The 17,572-nt window shown below is 39.9% G+C and overlaps 1 pseudogene across 1 annotated transcript in view; it reads right to left on the bottom strand.

Moving 5' to 3' along the window:
* Positions 1-17,572, bottom strand: part of LOC149200423 (uncharacterized) — a 139,300-nt pseudogene that overhangs the window by 59,469 nt on the left and 62,259 nt on the right. Inside the window, exon 2 of the transcript XR_016253842.1 lies at positions 2,611-3,479. The product of XR_016253842.1 is annotated as an uncharacterized LOC149200423 (transcript). The remainder of the gene's footprint in view (positions 1-2,610; positions 3,480-17,572) is intronic.

Below are 17,572 nucleotides of genomic sequence, written 5' to 3'. Positions count from 1 at the left end.
CATTTGTGTTGCATTGGGTAGAGCTTTATAATGAAGGTGAGCAAACCTCCAATGCCATAGTTCGGACTGAAGTGATGTGTCACAAGACATGACACCCAGCGGACTTCCTCCGACCTGATATAATGAATCAACTCGAAACCCAAGAGTGAAAGCTTCTTTAAATTATTTTTCCATACACGTACCTTGCCATTGATGAAGGTCACCTTGTAGCCTTTGTCTTCCATTGCCGAAACGGACACCAAGTTCTTTTTGAGATCGGGTACATATAGGACTTCTTGCAAATGAATTGTATTACCCTGATTCAATTTAAGAGTGACATTCCCTACACCTTTCACGGGATATTTTGCGTTGTCCCCAAGAACAATTTCCAGGTTGGTCTCCTTCTCTATCAGATTAGAGAGAGCTTCTTTGTAACCAGTGAAGTGCCTTGAGGCACCACTATCAATAAGCCAATTTTCCAGCGAGTCCGGGGGAGCAGTAGTAGAGAGGGCGACTGGTAGACAATATTCATCTTGCTTAATTTTAACAACGTTAGATTCATACCTGCAGTTTCTTTCCTTTTTGAAGGGTTGTCCTCTTCCTTGATTTCCGGCATTTCTTTTACCTCTGCCATTTGACCTGCCATTCCTTTGATTGCCTTGAGAGTGATTTAGGTCATCGTCATGGTGTGAGTCCCCTTTATCAGGGCACTCCCTTGCATAGTGGCCCATTTTGTTGCAATTGTAACATCGTCCTTTTCTTCCATCCTTCGGTCCAGCCTTTCCTTTGGATTTAGCCCCAGAATTGTTTCTTCTTTTATCATGAGAGGAAAAGGTAGAGGGATTGCCTTTAAGTGCGGGCATTTCTTGCTCTTCCATCCTTGTTTCTTCTTGAATCCTGGGATGACATTATTGTTGAGAAGTGTAGTCCTGAATATATACCATTCAAGTGGCAGTCCTCTAAGAGTTGTGATAGTCATTTCCCCGTCAGGAACTACTTCCCCAATAGATAGGAGATCATTCTTGATCTTGGTGATCCTTAAGAAATATGCTTGCATAATCTCATCTTTTCCCTTCTTAATTTCCTTCAGCTTATTTCTAAGGAACAAAACTTGATTTGCATCATTAACTTTAAATAAACTCACCAATCTATCGTAGATTTCCTTGGGGGTGGTCAGCTCGGAAACATATGCCACCAGGCGCTTGTTGATAGAGTCCTGGATGATCTTCTTCGCTTTGAGCTCTCCCTTGGTCCACTTGCTTCTGGCAACAACGGATGCATTTGATGGAGGCGCAACAATATTGCCTCTCACATGGTCCAACACTTCCTAATCTTTTAAAGTCAGATTGAGAGACATCTTCCATCCATTATAGTTAGACTTCTCACGAAGCTTGTCTTCAGCGGGGAAGAGTGTTGAGGACCCCATGAAGTTTTTAGGGTAGCCTTGCCAACCTTTGGTGATTGCTCTTGCTCTTGCTCTTGCTTGGGCTTTGTCTTCACCTCACCTCTGATACCATGTTAAATTATGGTATGTTCTATGCTTAGAGCAGTTTACTTCTTTTTCTTCTTATTAGCCACTGATTAGCAATCACATATACATTAAGTAAAGTGCAGATAGAACATTAAACGATTGACAGAAAACAAGCCAAGACAAGAGACACAAGATGTGGCGGCTAGCCGTCACAAACCCCAATGCAAGGAAACCCTTTGATCAAATCTTCTTTTATCTTCAACAGTTCAGCAGAGAGAAATAGTACAAAATCAGAATTCTGTAATTTTATATTAGCGGCAGCAAACCCTAGATCAGCAAAGTCAAACTTATTCAAATGAACTATGGATGCCATTTCTATCTTGACTAATGTACATATATGCATGTTTTCATATATTCTGCAACTAATTTGTTATTCTAGATGTTTTTTTGAATATATATACATACATACACATACACTCCTGAGGATTTTTGGATAATGATGCTCCCGATGCTCTGGCTCTCAAAAATGCTCTCGCTTTGTGCAACATTGGTTAAGAGAATGTAAGATCATTAATCTCTAGATCATGGAAAGGATAATTCACTTAGGATCAATGAATTGAACTCCAATATTTGCTTATTTGGAGAGGAAATATAATTTTTGTGAAAGTTGTTTGGACAGGCATATGCAAGTCAGTTTGTTCACATGTGTGTGGCTGTCTTCATTCGATGTCAATCAACTAATTGGCTTCTGGATTCTCAGTCTTATATAAATGAAGTTAGCTTCTCACTTGAAAAGAACGGAATGGTCCTAAATAATGATGGTTGTTGTTTGTGATAGTTCAAAAGTCCATGTCTTTAAAGTTGTACAGAAAACATGTATAGGTATTTCAGAACTTCAGTTATACTGTTATATCTCTTGATTATCAGTGTGATATAAGATGCACTTTAAAAAAAAAGTGCTATGCATTTATGAAAGGTAGTGGTTTTTCCTACTGTATCTTTCATACCATTCAATATGAAGAAAGTTTGTACTCAATTTAAGAAGTTCTTCCCATGCTAGAAATTGCATAATGTAACACAACTAGTTCTTTGGATCTGATGTGCACCCACATTTTGCAACCAACAAAGGAAACATAGAGATAAATTGGTCAACAACTTACCTGGCAACCAACACCTCTTGATGAACCATTAGACCGCTCTCCAGTATCTGTAACATCAAGGATATATGTTCTAACCGGGACAATACTTTCATCCCAGTTCATCCAATACACAGTGTATTTCAAGTAGAGTGTCCTATTCTCTCCTTGAAAGCCCTCTTTTAGTTGACATTGCGTCCCTTCATAACAACAATATAGACCTCCAATATAATTTTCTCTTAGTGGACGACCATATTCATCTTTAGTTACATTGTAAAGGTTGCATCTGCATTCTGTACAACCTAGTGAATTTACAACCCCTCTTGTATCAATGGCATGCACATTCAGCATCCAATCCACTTCATATCCTTCAGGAGTCTGTTTAGGATCTCCGACAACAATACCATATGGTTCGGGTATGAAGGTGCTAGTATGACGTGTTTCAGACCCAAGGCCAAATATTTGACTAAGAGAGTGATTCTGACAAATACCATCATTCCCTGCAATGATATAGTTTGAACTGTGAAGTCTCCTAGTTTGTGTTTTGGTTTGCTCTTCTGTCAAGGGAATTTTATGGTAAAGCCTTTCCACCACCCAGTGATGTAAGTAGGTCTCATATAAAGGAATTGAGTTCCCCCCTTCATCTACAACCTCAGCATCAAAACCCTTGAGAGCAATATGGCCTTTTGGAAAATCAATACTGAGATATATTTTATTCTAAACCTGCCCAGGTCCCAGAACAAATGCTGGAGATCTGAAAACTGCAGACTTGAGTTTTCTTTCATTTGACTCCGTAGGCGTGACAATGACTGATTCAGCATATACTGTTGCAATCCATATGAGGGCTAAAAGCATACATATCTTTGAATCCTTATGCATTTTTACCAAAAAGTCTGCATCCATAAAATTACATAAAAATAAATATTAAAATACAAAATGAAAAATATCAAAGAACAGACAATCAGAATTTGTAGAAAGTGAGAGATTAGAATTTATGTTTCTAATTGAATTGATGATATCATTCACTAAATTACTCAGCACAAGAACATTTAGAAGTCTACTTATATTCAGAATAAAACTGAGCTCTAAGAATCTGCAGAATTTGAAGATGGATCTATTACAGGCATTGATATCACAAACCTTGGGGTTTTAGATTATTATCTTAGGATGAAAGTATGGCAAAGACATCAGGGAATGTTTCTTTCTTAGACCAACTATGCCAGCGACCTACCCAAGAAATTCAAGATGATAGTCTGGGAAGCTACAAACACCTCAATGGACCTTGGCACACAGTTAACAAAAGATGAAGCACAGAAGCCTGTTAGCACAACCTTGTAGGAATCATTAGTGGGAAGTTTGATTTATCTGACCATAACTTGGCAGCTATGTTGCAGGAAACGTTGCCCCCAGGCCCATTTCAGCCAGGAAATGAAATGGAAACGCATACCGTATAGCCTGGAAACGAGTTTCCGGCCGCACTGGCATGTTTCATGCTGGGGAAACGTGGCCAGTACGGCCGGAAACGAGTTTCCAGGCCGTACGACAGAGTTTCCACTTCATATTGGGAATTTTATTTTATTTTTTTTGTTTTTTCGGTTCTAATTTTTTATTGGGTGGATAAAATATCTTGTGGATGCTTCTAGATGCCTCTCTCAACAAATCTCAAAATCAGCCTTTATTATATATATGAGGCTGCAAGTACAATAAATACTATGAGGCTGCAAGAACTATAAAGACAAAAGACCACTGCGCTCTTCCTCTTTATATAATAAAGGTTCATTTTGGATATTCCAATATTGCTATTTTCATTATGTGATAATTCATGAGTAAATGCGATGTAAATTCAATCATAATGTTTAAACTTTAAATGTAATAAATTATAATGTATCATGTATGCTTTATGATTGCACATAACATTTTTTAAATGTCCTAAATTCTAATATATATATATATATATATATATCGTGTTTCCCCATTTCCAAAATTTGGGGGGGTCACGTTTCGTACCCGTGTCCGTTTCGGAAACTCGTACCTGTTTCCCCAATTCGTGCAACTTAGCTTGGCAGACATCAGTTGGTTATTGGCACAGTAGTGGAACCAAAGATTAGTAATTATAAACCTCTAAAAGATATTTTTGGTACAATAAGGGAGCAAGAAATTAGAACCTAGCACACACCAGGATCAGCGAAATGACATTTGCTGCATAGACTAATTCTGACTAGGTTCAATGTGCAGATGACGTGAAATTGACATATGGTTATGCTTTTCCACTGGAACAAGGGTGAGTGATTGTAGGAGCAAGAAACAGAGATCTGTTGGATTGGCCTCAACAAAGACAAAATATAAAAGACATTTGAATCAATGTTATCAGAACCGAACAAGTGATGGAACCGGAAAACCTTGTGGGCCAGAACTAGAATTGGTAAAAAAAACCAGAGCAAAAAACCAATCAACGAAAAACACATAACATATTCAAATTGTAAAGAAAAACATATATATTTATGTGCATCCATATGAATCCAAACCATTTATATGCAAATATGAAAAAGATCTCTCATTTATATAGCAAGGGTGCATATAACCAAAATAGCACTTAGTGCAAAACATCGTTGAACCAAAATACATCAAGAAGCAGCTCTAAATGGCTTCGAAAGTCTAAAATAAGCATGATACTACAATACTATAGCTACAAGTGCTAATGGCCATCATCATAATCATCATCGTCCTCATCCTCATGTGCCGAATGAGTAGCCTCTAAGTCTGCAGTGGGATTCTGTGATGTCCTCACTAAATAATTTTGCTCAGAAAAATTCCCACTTCTGCAATTTTGGCATTAGAAAATATTTTGGGGTGTAAAACTTGGAAAAGTGGGTTGAGAAAGCACCCATTTAATTTTTGGAGAAAATGAGGCTATAAACATCAGAGAAAAAGGAATAATTATTTTGCTAGTGGAATGTGGGGACCACAAAAAGGGAAATTCGACCCCCTTGAGGAATTCGCACTAGAGGAAAGAGGGAAGAAGAAAAGGAGGTTCGAATTAGTGGAATGGGGGACCCACCAAGGGAGAAGGGACCAACATCTATAAATATCACAAGGGAGTTCCATTTTTGCATCTTTTGTCCATCTATTTTATGAGATCGAACTCTCTCTTGGAGGTTGTTGAGCAAAAAAGGAGCAGTGCTGATTAGCACAAGAGTTTCAAGCAAAACTCTCCCTCATTTCATAGGACTTCGAGTGTCTCCTTGGTGAGGCTTTGGGGGGTCTACTTCAGGGCTTCCACAGGAGTAAATTGCAGGAGTTTCTCTCAGCTTATGTGCACTACCTGGGCGTAGAAGTCAGCCTTCTGTGATTGATTGGAGAAACTTCCTTTGATTGGAGATTCCTGGCATTTGCAGGAGTATTTCCTTTGGCGGAGGGCAGAAATTGGCACCATTTTACAGGGATAAAACAGAGAGATATTTGTGGGCCGAATTCTTCTATTTTTGGGCTTGCACAGGTCTTATTGTGCAGAGGTCTGGGCTATAGAGAATTGCTGGATTTTGGGCTTGGAGAAGTGGGTCATTTCCAGAGGAAATTTGTAGTGATTTCTCAGACATTTTAGTGGAGGATTTAATTCATTTTCAGCAGTGTTTGTCTTGTTGTGCATAGAGATAGGTTGTTTGGGAGATTTGCACTAATTAGGGCTTTTTGGGTCAACTAGAATTTGCCAATACTTTTGTGGTTTTTGTGGGTTTGGTGTGAGGAGATCCAGATTAATTTTGCAGAATTTTTGGAGCACTTTTGAGGGCAGAAATCATCAGTTCTTCAGTGGCAGCAACAGAATTTCTGGGCAGTGCGAATTACTTGTTTGGGCCTTTTTCCAACACTTGGGTCTACATCATTTCACCTGTGTTTTGCATGCTTGCAGTAGCAAGCCCAAGTTCAATTGTTCTACTCTATTTTATACCAAATTTCCAAGATTGTTAATAAAATGGCTCAGATTTCCTCCTCATATTCTATGGTTTACTGATTGTGCATGCATGTGAAAATTTTTGTTGTTGTAGCTTAGTGCATGTCTCTATTATTTACTGAATATTTCCATTAGGAATATTACAGTGGTATCATAGCATGTTCTTGGCCAACTGTGGGAAAAAGTAGCAGGTGATGCCACCTAGATACCAAGGAGTAGTGTTCCACGGAGCCAGAGGTAGAAGAAGAGGATGTGGTAAAGAAGAAGGACTCGACCCTTTTTCTGACACAAAGCTTGATAACGCTGGAGAGCACATGAAGGACCAAGGAGGCAATGAGCAGCCTCAACAGAATGGACAGAATCAATTGTTGGAGGAGCTAATGAGGATGAACCAACAAATGATGAGGCAAAACCAACAGGTTCTAGATATGATGCACTAGATTATGGGTTTGCAATTGCAAAACATATAGGGACTAGCCAACAACAGAGAAGGTGGGTCCTGAACAAGAGAGGGGAGCCACATGCACGCACACACGAACCAACAGTCGAACACCCACACTTATGGCCAGACTAACAGACCCACGATAACTTATTTCCTAGAGGAACCAGAGTCGAAGAGGAAGCCAGACACATTTGCTGATTTGATGAGATCTTTCACTGATGGGGTTGATGAGTACAAAGCATTGGATTCTAGAGTCAGGAGGATCTTATCTTTTGGGGATTTTTGCCACCTAAAGGAGAAGTACAGAGCTGGAGCAGGTATTTTAGAGGAGGTCAACAGCATCAAAACCATGATACACAGAAGTTGGTAGGGAAGGTAACACTGCCCAATTTTGATGGATGAGCCAGGAGTTCAGCTAGGGTATGGATTCAGAAACTAGACACATTTTTTCATCTAAATCCCATAAGGGAGACAAATGGGATTAGATTTGCCACTCTGCACTTGGACGGAGATGCACAGGAGTGGTGGTACCATGGATTGGTCACATTAGGACATGCTTCTATTACATCCTAGACTGATTTCATGAGGAGATTGGTGGAGAGATTTGACCCGAAGGACCCTGAATTACACTTCTAGGATTTGGCTAACCTAAAGCAAACAAGCAGCATTGAGGCATATATGGCAGAGTTCCAAAGACTAGCTATGATGTTCTCTAACGTTTTAGAGGCGAGATTGATCATGTTATTCATTGAGGGGTTAGCAGAGACTTTGCATGGTTGGGTGAGATCATATAGGTCGGTATGACTACAAAATGCCATCAATCGAGTCAGGGACATGCTTGATGCAGTTCCTGAAACTAGAGCACCGATGCCTCCCAGACCTGCCTTTCCTCGGAAAGGTAAGGATGTTAGACCTCCTTAAAAGGAATGGGTTGGACGAGGATAGCTAGATGACGATACCAAGAGAGACCTTCAGAAGAAGAGATTGTGCTTCACATGCTAGGAGCCATGGTCTCCAGGACATCATTGTACCAAGGGAAAATCCCACTATATGGAGGTGTTCTCAGATAGTGAACTAGAGGATGAGGAGGTCGAGCAAGAGACAGCTAGAGGAGGGAGCAAGCCATAAGGATCAGGAGGAGGTCCACCTCTTCCTACAGGAAGTGTCATTGCTTCACTTCGGGGAGTCCCGAAGTATTTGACATTACGGATCAGGGGCACAGTTCAAGGACAACGTGTTTCAGTGTTGGTAGACAATGGGGCTGCCCACAACTTTATTGGCACGCAGATGGTGGAGCATAGAGGTATACATACAGAGGCCTTTGAGGGGTTTTCAACATTGGTGCCAGGAGACCAAACCATGGAGTGTAATAGGTATGTCCCCATGATGACAGTGACCGTGGGGAACTATTCTGTGACAGACCACTTCTTTGTGGTTAATGTGTCAGACACAAATGTGGTGATGGGTGTCCAGTGGTTGTATTCCTTAGGGCGTGTTACTATAGATTAGAGGAGATTGGAGATGGAGTTTATGGGGTCAGATCGGAAAATGGTGGTATTGAGAGGCATGCATTCATACCCACCACAGACAGTATGAGCTCATCAGATGGAAGTCAATTTGAGACAAGGAGACATAGAGTCGACAGCGGAGCTACGAAACTTAGAGACAGGGGATCAGACACGACAGCCACATCCAGACATTCTAGCATTGTTAGAGCAGCACCACGTCGTATTTGGAGACATTCCCCCTGGCTGTCCACCTGATAAGGGTTTTGAGCACACCATAAGATGGAGTAGGGGTTACATGCAGTCATCACTACTCCCTATAGACATCCCAAGGCCTACTGAGATGAGATTGAGAGGGCTATACAAGAGCTATTGGCTTTGGGCCACATTAGGCCAAGTTCCAGTCTCTTCACTTCTTTGGTGGTGCTAGTGAAGGAGGATGAGACCCTTCACATGTGTATTGATTATAGGGCCCTGAACAAGAGGACATTGAAGAATAGATACCCAATTCCGCGCATTGATGTGTTGATGGACAAGCTTAGAGGAGCTAAATTCTTCTCTAAGATAGACCTGCGCTTTGGGTATCATTAGATTTGGGTGAGGGAGCAGGAAATCCCGAAGACTACATTCAGATGCCACTACGGACACTTCAAGTTTTTGGTTATGGCCTTTGGGCTTGTTGCACAGTTTTTGTCAAAGTTCCAAGGAAGCGGAAGTACCAATTTTTTCAACAGGATCGGACTATCTATCAGCAGTTCATGTGTCATTGTAAACCCATTCTACAAGTTATGTAATGTAAATGATGCTAGTAAGACCGTGAATGTATGTAACAACCTAAGTAAGCCTATTTTTTTGTGAGAGTTTCATCCTAGGAGGTTTTTCGTCTCACTGATTCATTTGTGTTTCTAAACACGGACGGTTGGCAGAGTTCTAGTCAAATCTTATGTAAAAATGATTTGGGAATAATTTAAGCTATTTGGCTAAATTATTTTATTACAAATCACTTGGTGTACTAGATCATATTGTGTCGTACATTGGGTATGCTTTTTGAGGGTCTAAGTCGAATGGGTATTCCCCCTTTGAGGGTTCAAATTGTAAATCTTATGTAAAAAGTATTTTAATGCATGGTTCCTCATACTTGGACAACATGGTTAAAATATTAGAAGGCGGAAAAAATAATTAATCCCCTCAAAGTATCAATTAATTATTTCTTTTGGCAAAAATAACTAAATCCTAAGCCAAAAAATTAATTAATTAGAGTCAAATTTAAATGTTTTAGGAAAATTAAATTTTCTAAGTGAAAAATTCGTGGGTCTTAAAAAAATTAATTTTTGGAAAGTTTTTGTATACATTTGGGGTTTGGGTGTTTTATTTTCATTTTTGCAGATGAGATCTATTGAAATCGAGAGAAGAGGCTAAAGTAGAGCTAGATCTAGGCCCTTGAGGGTAAGATCTAGTTTCCAAGAATTTTTTGCAGGGCCAGCCATTGAGAAATTTGCAGTAGAATTCGAATCTAAAGGAGAATTTTTTTTTCTGAAGCAAGGGTTTCAATTTTTAGGCCTTTTGGGCCCAAATCCAACCTCCTCTAGCCCAACGTTGCCCTCTCTCCTTCCCGCGTCATCCTAAAAGGCCCAGCATCTTCATTATTTGGTCTTTTAGGGCAGGTTGTAAGCCTTGGAGGCCCCAGTCCTCCCTCCTAGCCTCTGCATCAGGGATTTAGGCCCTTTTGAGGGTTGGTCGTGGGCCTAGGAGGTCTCAACCCCCCTTATTCTCCCTAGGCAGAAACCCTAGAGGGTTTGTCGTGGGATTTTAAGCCCCTAACCCTAGCCGTCTTGCCCTCAAAGCCTCAGCGTCCAACCTTTGAGCCCTTACCCCTCTAGCATTGCCCCTTTTTGGCCTTCTCTTGCCATTTTGACCCCTGATCTGCCCTTCTAGCCTCCTCTTCCCTCAACGCTAGTCCTTTTAGGCCTAGCGTTGGCCCTCCTTGGCTTACTTTTCCCTAATTTCCCTAGTTCCATTTCTAAAATTTTCAAGACTGACTTCTTGGTGGTTTGCAAGAGAAATTTGCTCAAACACGTGTTTTCAGGTACAAGATCATTGGAGAAATTTTGGGCAACTTGGGCAAGTTCATCTTCAAGGCCTTGGGCCTAGGGTTTGCTCTCTAAACCCTCATTTTGCCTTTGTTTTATTCAATTAGTTGGCCCTCCTTGGCTTACTTTTCCCTAATTTCCCTAGTTCCATTTCTAAAATTTTCAAGACTGACTTCTTGGTGGTTTTGCAAAAGAAATTTGCTCAAACACTTGTGTTTTCAGGTACAAGATCATTGGAGAAATTTTGGGCAACTTGGGCAAGTTCATCTTCAAGGTCTTGGGTCTAGGGTTTGCTCTCTAAACCCTCATTTTGACTTTGTTTTATTCAATTAGTGATAACAGTGATACAATAGCCCTAAAATCACATTGGTCAAAATCACTTAAAATTGCAAATCTTAAATTTTGGCCACTTGGGTATCTAGGATCTAGCATAGATCTAAATATTTACTTGCTGGAATTTTATGTGTAAGTCACTGAATCAGATCTGCAATTTCTGAATCACATATCTAAAGAGGGCTCAAAAAATTGATTATTTTTCAGTTTTGATAAAAAAAAATTGGGCATATTAAGCATTGGTTGTAGCATCATTAGTTTGTTGATCTATTGATTTGTTTACTGTTGTTATGAGATATATTAGATCTGATCTAGGACTGAATATTGCATCTTAAAGTGGTTTAAAACTCATATTTCACTTTGTCAAGTCATTGGGCATTTTACCGATGATGATGATGATGATGATTAATGTCCACTAAGACCAATGCAGTCTATTGGACCTCAAGAAAAGAAAATTGTGATTCTTCAAAATCTTGTTTCTGTGATCAAAAAGAAGAGAAAGAAGCGCTCCAAGATTGTTATAGTTGGGTTGGCTTAATAAGTCAAGAATATTGGAAGGGTAGCAGATGTTAGTGAATTGAGAGCGGATGTAAAAGTCGAGTAGTCTAAAAGGAAGTTTTTTTCATCTTCCACCTTCTTAGTATTGCAAAACTGACAGATTATATCATCCCTGGGAGTCTTGGGAGTAGACCATTGTCCGGTTTCACTTTGAAGCTCATGCGAATTAGTTCTTATCCTAGCGATGTTCATTTTTTCTTAGTGCTGGTCAACATAGAGAGATAATTTTGGTTATTAAGGATGGGGTTGATCACCTCCTTATAGTATCTTAGCTTCCTTTTACCCTCCAACTCCTTATCATCCCACAACTTGTCCTTAAAATTGGACGTAATAGTATCTTTGACACTATCTTTGCTTCCCATGACGATCTCCTCCTTAATTCCCCCAATGGCATCCTTATACCATCTGCACTTGAAGCAAAGGTTGGATTTTGACTAAAGTTAGAAGCAATTTTTGGGAGCCTTTTGGATTCCATGTTGTAAAGCTTCTTCTTATACATTAGATATTTAAACATAGTTGTACTTTCAATGGGAGACAAGCCAACTTTGATCAAGAGGATAGGATAGGGAGTATTTCCCTTGATCTTTAGGTTGTCGGTTATGAATTGCTTTTGAATCATCTTAATCTTTCTCCATGACTCTATGGATATACTGCAACCCCAAACTTCACATCCGTATAAGACAACAGGGGTGACGAGAGTCTCAAAGAGGAACCTTTTTTTATTCCAAATGTTGTTACAACTTTCTTAAGAGGTTTGAAAATTATAAATATATATTGGCTAAGCATTGGGAAATTTTTCCACCTCATAAGTTTGGCAATTTTCATGTTAAAGTAATTTCATTACTGCTCTCATAGAGTTAATAAGTGCTGAAATCTTATTGTTGATTTTGGAATCTAACACTTGCTTATCTTGAGAATTTGTTAACTTGGCACTTAACACACTCAACATCTAAGTTTTGACTTTCTAATCTCATTGATGGTCTAAGTTGTTTGTGCATTGAGATCTAATTTGCATCATTGTGTTTGACATCTAATTGAGACATTGTTAAGAAATCATTAGATAATTTCTCTAAGTTAGAGATCATAATCTTAAGAGGCTTTAATATCTTGGTTGTCTATCTTAAGCACTTGGCATCTTAAGTTTCATTGGTTATCATTCTAAGTAAGCATCTCAACATTGGTCATTTGGTATTTTCTAAGCATCTTGTGGAATATTGTTGAATATTGGCACTTGTATCTTTAAGCACCTGTCTTGTCTTAAGATTGTTATCTAATCATTGTTAAGTACTCTGGCTATAAGATAATTCACACTAAGTACTTAAATAACATAAACAATCTTAACTCAAGAAGACTTCACTCAATCTATCTTGCATAAGCATCCTAGGACTTAGTTTGCATTAATAATTTACCTCCAAGCATAAGCTTGGTTGATAGACTCCTAGGGCAACCCTTTTCCAATTAGCTTGAGGGATTCAACTCTTCTTAGTGGTTAACACAGTGACCTTGCAGTCGTCAGAGCCACAATCTCTACAGCGTCGGAGGCACTGGGTGGGTGGAACACAGGGGGAGGTATTGTTAATCAAGCCACTGCCTGCTTCCCGTTGGCTTCCATTTCACAACCTACTCTGAAGATTGTTTCTCAAAACAGTTAAGGGAGAGGTTCAACTTAGACTAGGCATTTAAGCTAAAAATAACCAACATCCTTGCATCACACCTAGCTCTTAGGAATTGCATATCATATAGGATAGTCTATCATATTAAGCAGCGGGTGTCCATCCGGTTACTTGGTTTCAATTTATAATAAGCAAGAATTGTGACTCCATAAGGCACTGATCTCATCTTTAAATCTAATCTAATCATTAATATTGCTAAATTCTACCAAGTAGCTAGGCCACTCATCCGTGTCTCCCAAGCAAGTTGGTTCCCAACTTGTTTTCCTTCACCTCATTCCATAGGGACTACCCCCCATAGCCTGTTGTTGGGAGATAGCTAGAACAGAGTGGCCAGGGATCAGATTGACAGCCCCCGCCCTAAACGGTTGTCACGATGCCTGTACAATCCAGGCGACAACATTTTTTGGTGTTGTTGCCAAGGATATCTTATTCTCGACACTTCAACGACATCTTCTCAATCTTTCATCTTTCATCATTTCACTATCCCGCCAACACCACATTTTTTTCCATTGTTGATATCTCTTCATATTTTCATCACCTTATCTTTCTTCCTCTCACTAATCCTCTAGCACTTGGATATTCCGGTCCGTTTCTTGTTTGGGTGGCGACTCCACTTATTCATCCATTTTTCTCAGACAGGAAGCTCTCTTTGATATCCACCTGCTTGATCCTTGACTAAATTTTCGGTTTTTTTCTTTTTGGATCTTGGAGCTAGATTCATGTTCAAGTGGCGACTCCACTTCTTCCATTTCTTACAAGAATTTTTGCTAAAAGCTCGCTTCTTGTGGATCTCTTGATTTTCTTGAGCATGGATTGTTAGTTTTTGTAGCATCGTATGTGTTCTACCCTTGAAATTTTGTGGAGAGGCTAGAATACATGAGATCTCTAAAACCCAAAAATCGTTTCTGGAAATTCCCCCTAGAAATGACTTAAATAGATTATTAACCAGTTTTTAAATATTTCCTAACTCTAATCTTTGGGAATATCATTAATTAATCAGAATTAATTAAGTCAAGGTGTGAATCATCTAGAAACTCACATGGATCGAATTCAAGTTAATCCTAGCCATCGATTAAAATTTAATCTTGGCCATTGGAGTCCCAGCAAAGGATTATAAGAAGAAGTCGATGGGCAATTGGAGAAAACACTGGAGAGGTTTGATTTCTGAGTAGATCGATTTCCAGAGTAGCAACAGTCAGTTGCCAGAGAGAGATAGAAATCGAAGCAGTGAGAGAGGAGCAAAGATAGTGAAGCCGGAGAAAGGATTCCAGATCTGGTGAGTGAATTTGCAGAGAGGCAAGTGAGCCACATTGAGGCTGACGCAGAGCTGCGCAGTAGCCTCTAGAGGAAAAGTCGATTTGCTGAGGAAGATTGACGTTTTCAGTTCCAGAGGCAGGGAAGGAGTCCCAAAGTGTCGGAGAAGCGTCTTTCTGGTCAACAAAAGGAAGAACGACTTCATCAGAATTCAGCAAAAGGCAAGTCGTCTAGCCAGCTACGTAGAGCAACGCAGAGGCTGACGCAGTGCCTCAGAAAGACAAAATTCTGAAGGTAGGTTGTGATGGGAGATTGCCTATGGGGTGAGGAAATTTCCTCACTAGTTTTTTTTCCAGTATTTTTTTGTAGGATTTCCAATTTCAACATCCAATTTTACTCATTAGTTCCTTGCTTCTTAATATTAAAACCCTCAGTTGTTGCACCGATTTTCCCAAGTTAGGTTTTTCCACGGACTTTTGTCCAAAAATCACTGTGTTATTTTATGTGTGCGCTAGCATTTCTTCCAACGTTTATTCTTCCGCAGTTTTATTTGTGTGGGTTACAGTGTGAGTTATTCAATATTTGTTGTAGGAAACACTAAATAAATTCTTAAATTAACAATTAGTAGAATAGTTTCCAGTTGCTGCAAAAGGATTTCGGTTGTGGAATTTCACATGGTATCAAAGCGCAGTTGATCAGCGGGAGAGCTCAAAAACGAAGGAAATGAATTTCGCTGCTCAGCAAGGGAAATAGACCGAAATTCCCAAGGGCAGCGCAATACTTTTGCCAAGAGACCAAGTTGCTTGAGGAGGATCATTGTTTCTGAGAGGGGCAGAAAAATTCGATCCTTCAAGATCGAGTGATTCCTGTTGAAGAAAACGTAACTAGGTTCAGTTTTCATTATGACATGTAAAATATAATCTTATGACAAGCAGACATTTAGTGTTCCTTGCAGCATGGGTTTCATGAGCAAGATGTATTTATCATTAGAGAAAGACATCTTCTTGATGTCTTTAGGACTTTCTGTGTCTTAAATATAAGTATTATTACAGTCATGTCAAAGGATTTACGCTTCAATGAAACTACTGTCACTATCCCTTGCTAGTCAGCTGAATGACATACTCAATGGTCTCCTTAAGTCGGCCTGATCTATGGCTCACATGTCGGCATAATAGATGTCAACGTTGACCTATATGTATAGCGCATAAAGTGACATTTCAAGACAAAAACTTCGAATGAATTTGTAGAAGAAAAGAAGAGGTGAAGTATTACAGAACCGCAGTCTCCTTGTGAAGAAGTCTACACTGTTTCTTGGTGAAGAATACACAGAACCACAGTCAAGTAATGAAGAAGCAAGTCTCTGTCTCTCGGTAAAGTCCACGCATGACCGTAGTCCATTGTTAAGATACATATCATCTCTCAGTACAGTACTACTATCTCTTGGTTGGGCATCCGCATATACATATATTCTCGGTACAGTACTATTGTCTCTTAGCTAGGCATCCGCAGTCTCTGAGTGAAGCATACTTACTCTCTCGGTGGAAGTTGTACAAGTTCACTGAGACATGTTGAAGCCTGGATACACTATAGTCTCATAATGAAGCCTACTTGTCAGTAAAGTTTCGAATGATCCAGTGAAGAAATAGTGAAAGGTGAGAAGGTCGAAGACAAGGAGTACAGTGTCATAAAGACCGTGTTGATTTGTGGTAGCATCGGATGTGCTCTAGCCATGAAAATTAGTGGAGAGGCTAAAGCACAAGAGATTTCCAAGACCCATAAATGGTTTGGGGAAATTCCATCGAGTTAGAGAGATATTAAAATAATTGAGATTTTTAATGGAGTTCCTAAGTCTAAACTTAGGAAAATTAAAATATTAATGGGTATTAATATAAAACTGGGTGAGAATGTTCTAAATGACATGGATCAAGCCAAATCTAATCTTAGTCGTTGATTAGGGACTTAATCTCGGTCATTGAAGACTCAATAAGAAAAGTATAAGAGGAGGCTTGAGGGTCAGTTGGAGATACACCAAGATTGATTAGTCAGTTCGATTTTCTGGATCAGGGTTTGCTGAGAAAATTCGAACAAGTGATCTGAGTTGTAGTGAGTACATAGCAGAGAGGCAAAGATAGTACCAAAGGGCCAACGCAGTGATTGAGAAGGCTACGCAGAGGCAACAAGAGCCACACAGAGGCAGCCAGATACTACGCAGAGGCTGCGGGACCTGCGTGGGTGACGCAGAAGGCTAGAGAGCTGACGCAAAGAGGCAGAAGGCTGACACAGGGGGGTTGAGAGCTACGCAGAGGCTAGCAGGGTTGATGCAGAGCCTTGGAGAAGTGCTGGAAGGTTTTTCGTGGGGCAGAATAGTGCTGGAAAATTGAATCTCTGCTTCCGAGAAGAGGTATTACTGTCGCGTAGAAATCTCTGTTGGCTGAGCCAGTTTGGCACCCTAGCTGTACTCAAGAAAGTTGCTTAATAATAAAACCCTCAGAACTATTGCACCAGTTTTCCCGCATTGGGTTTTTCCAGGGATGATTGTCCAAAAATAACGGTGTCCCTTGTGTGTTTGCTATTATTTCAGTTGATGATCTGTATGTGAGTTGAGACTGCATTTGTGTTTATTTTCAGTATTTATATAGATAAATAACTTGTTAATGAATAAACAAGCAGGTGCAATAAACCATATAATGTAGTAGGAATTTCTGACGTTTCAAACTTAGAAATTTCAACATGGTATCAAAGCATTCCAGATCACATGAGAACTGAACGCACCAACAAAAATTAGAAAATTTGCAACAAAAATAGTTGTCCCGAGAGACAGAGTTGTTCCTAAATAGAAGGCAGCAGAGGAGTGACGCAGAGGGCATGTGTCATCATTTTGAGCCAGAGAAAGGGCCAGCACAGAGGCAGATACAGGCAGAAGAGGCTCACGAAGAGCCACGTCATCCTACTCAGTCAGGTAGGCTTGACGCAGTTGGCCAGAGGATTGATTCGGCCATTGTCGGGATTGCGCAGAGCAGAGAGACTCAGTTTCTTTAGTTGTCAGTGCCTAAGGAGTTGTGGGCAGATTGTGGATTAGGAAGCTGGTGGGGTGTTGTTGTTTTCAAAGCAGAACAGTACCTAACGAGACAGAACCAAGGTAGAGGGAGTCGCTACCTTGACAGATTTCTAGCCAAGAAATC

Source organism: Pinus tabuliformis, chromosome 2_1, assembly GCF_031772625.1.
Source record: "Pinus tabuliformis cultivar Carrire ecotype Pingquan chromosome 2_1, CPIR1, whole genome shotgun sequence".
NCBI lineage: Eukaryota > Viridiplantae > Streptophyta > Pinopsida > Pinales > Pinaceae > Pinus > Pinus tabuliformis.
This window is presented reverse-complemented; position numbering and strand designations above follow the sequence as displayed.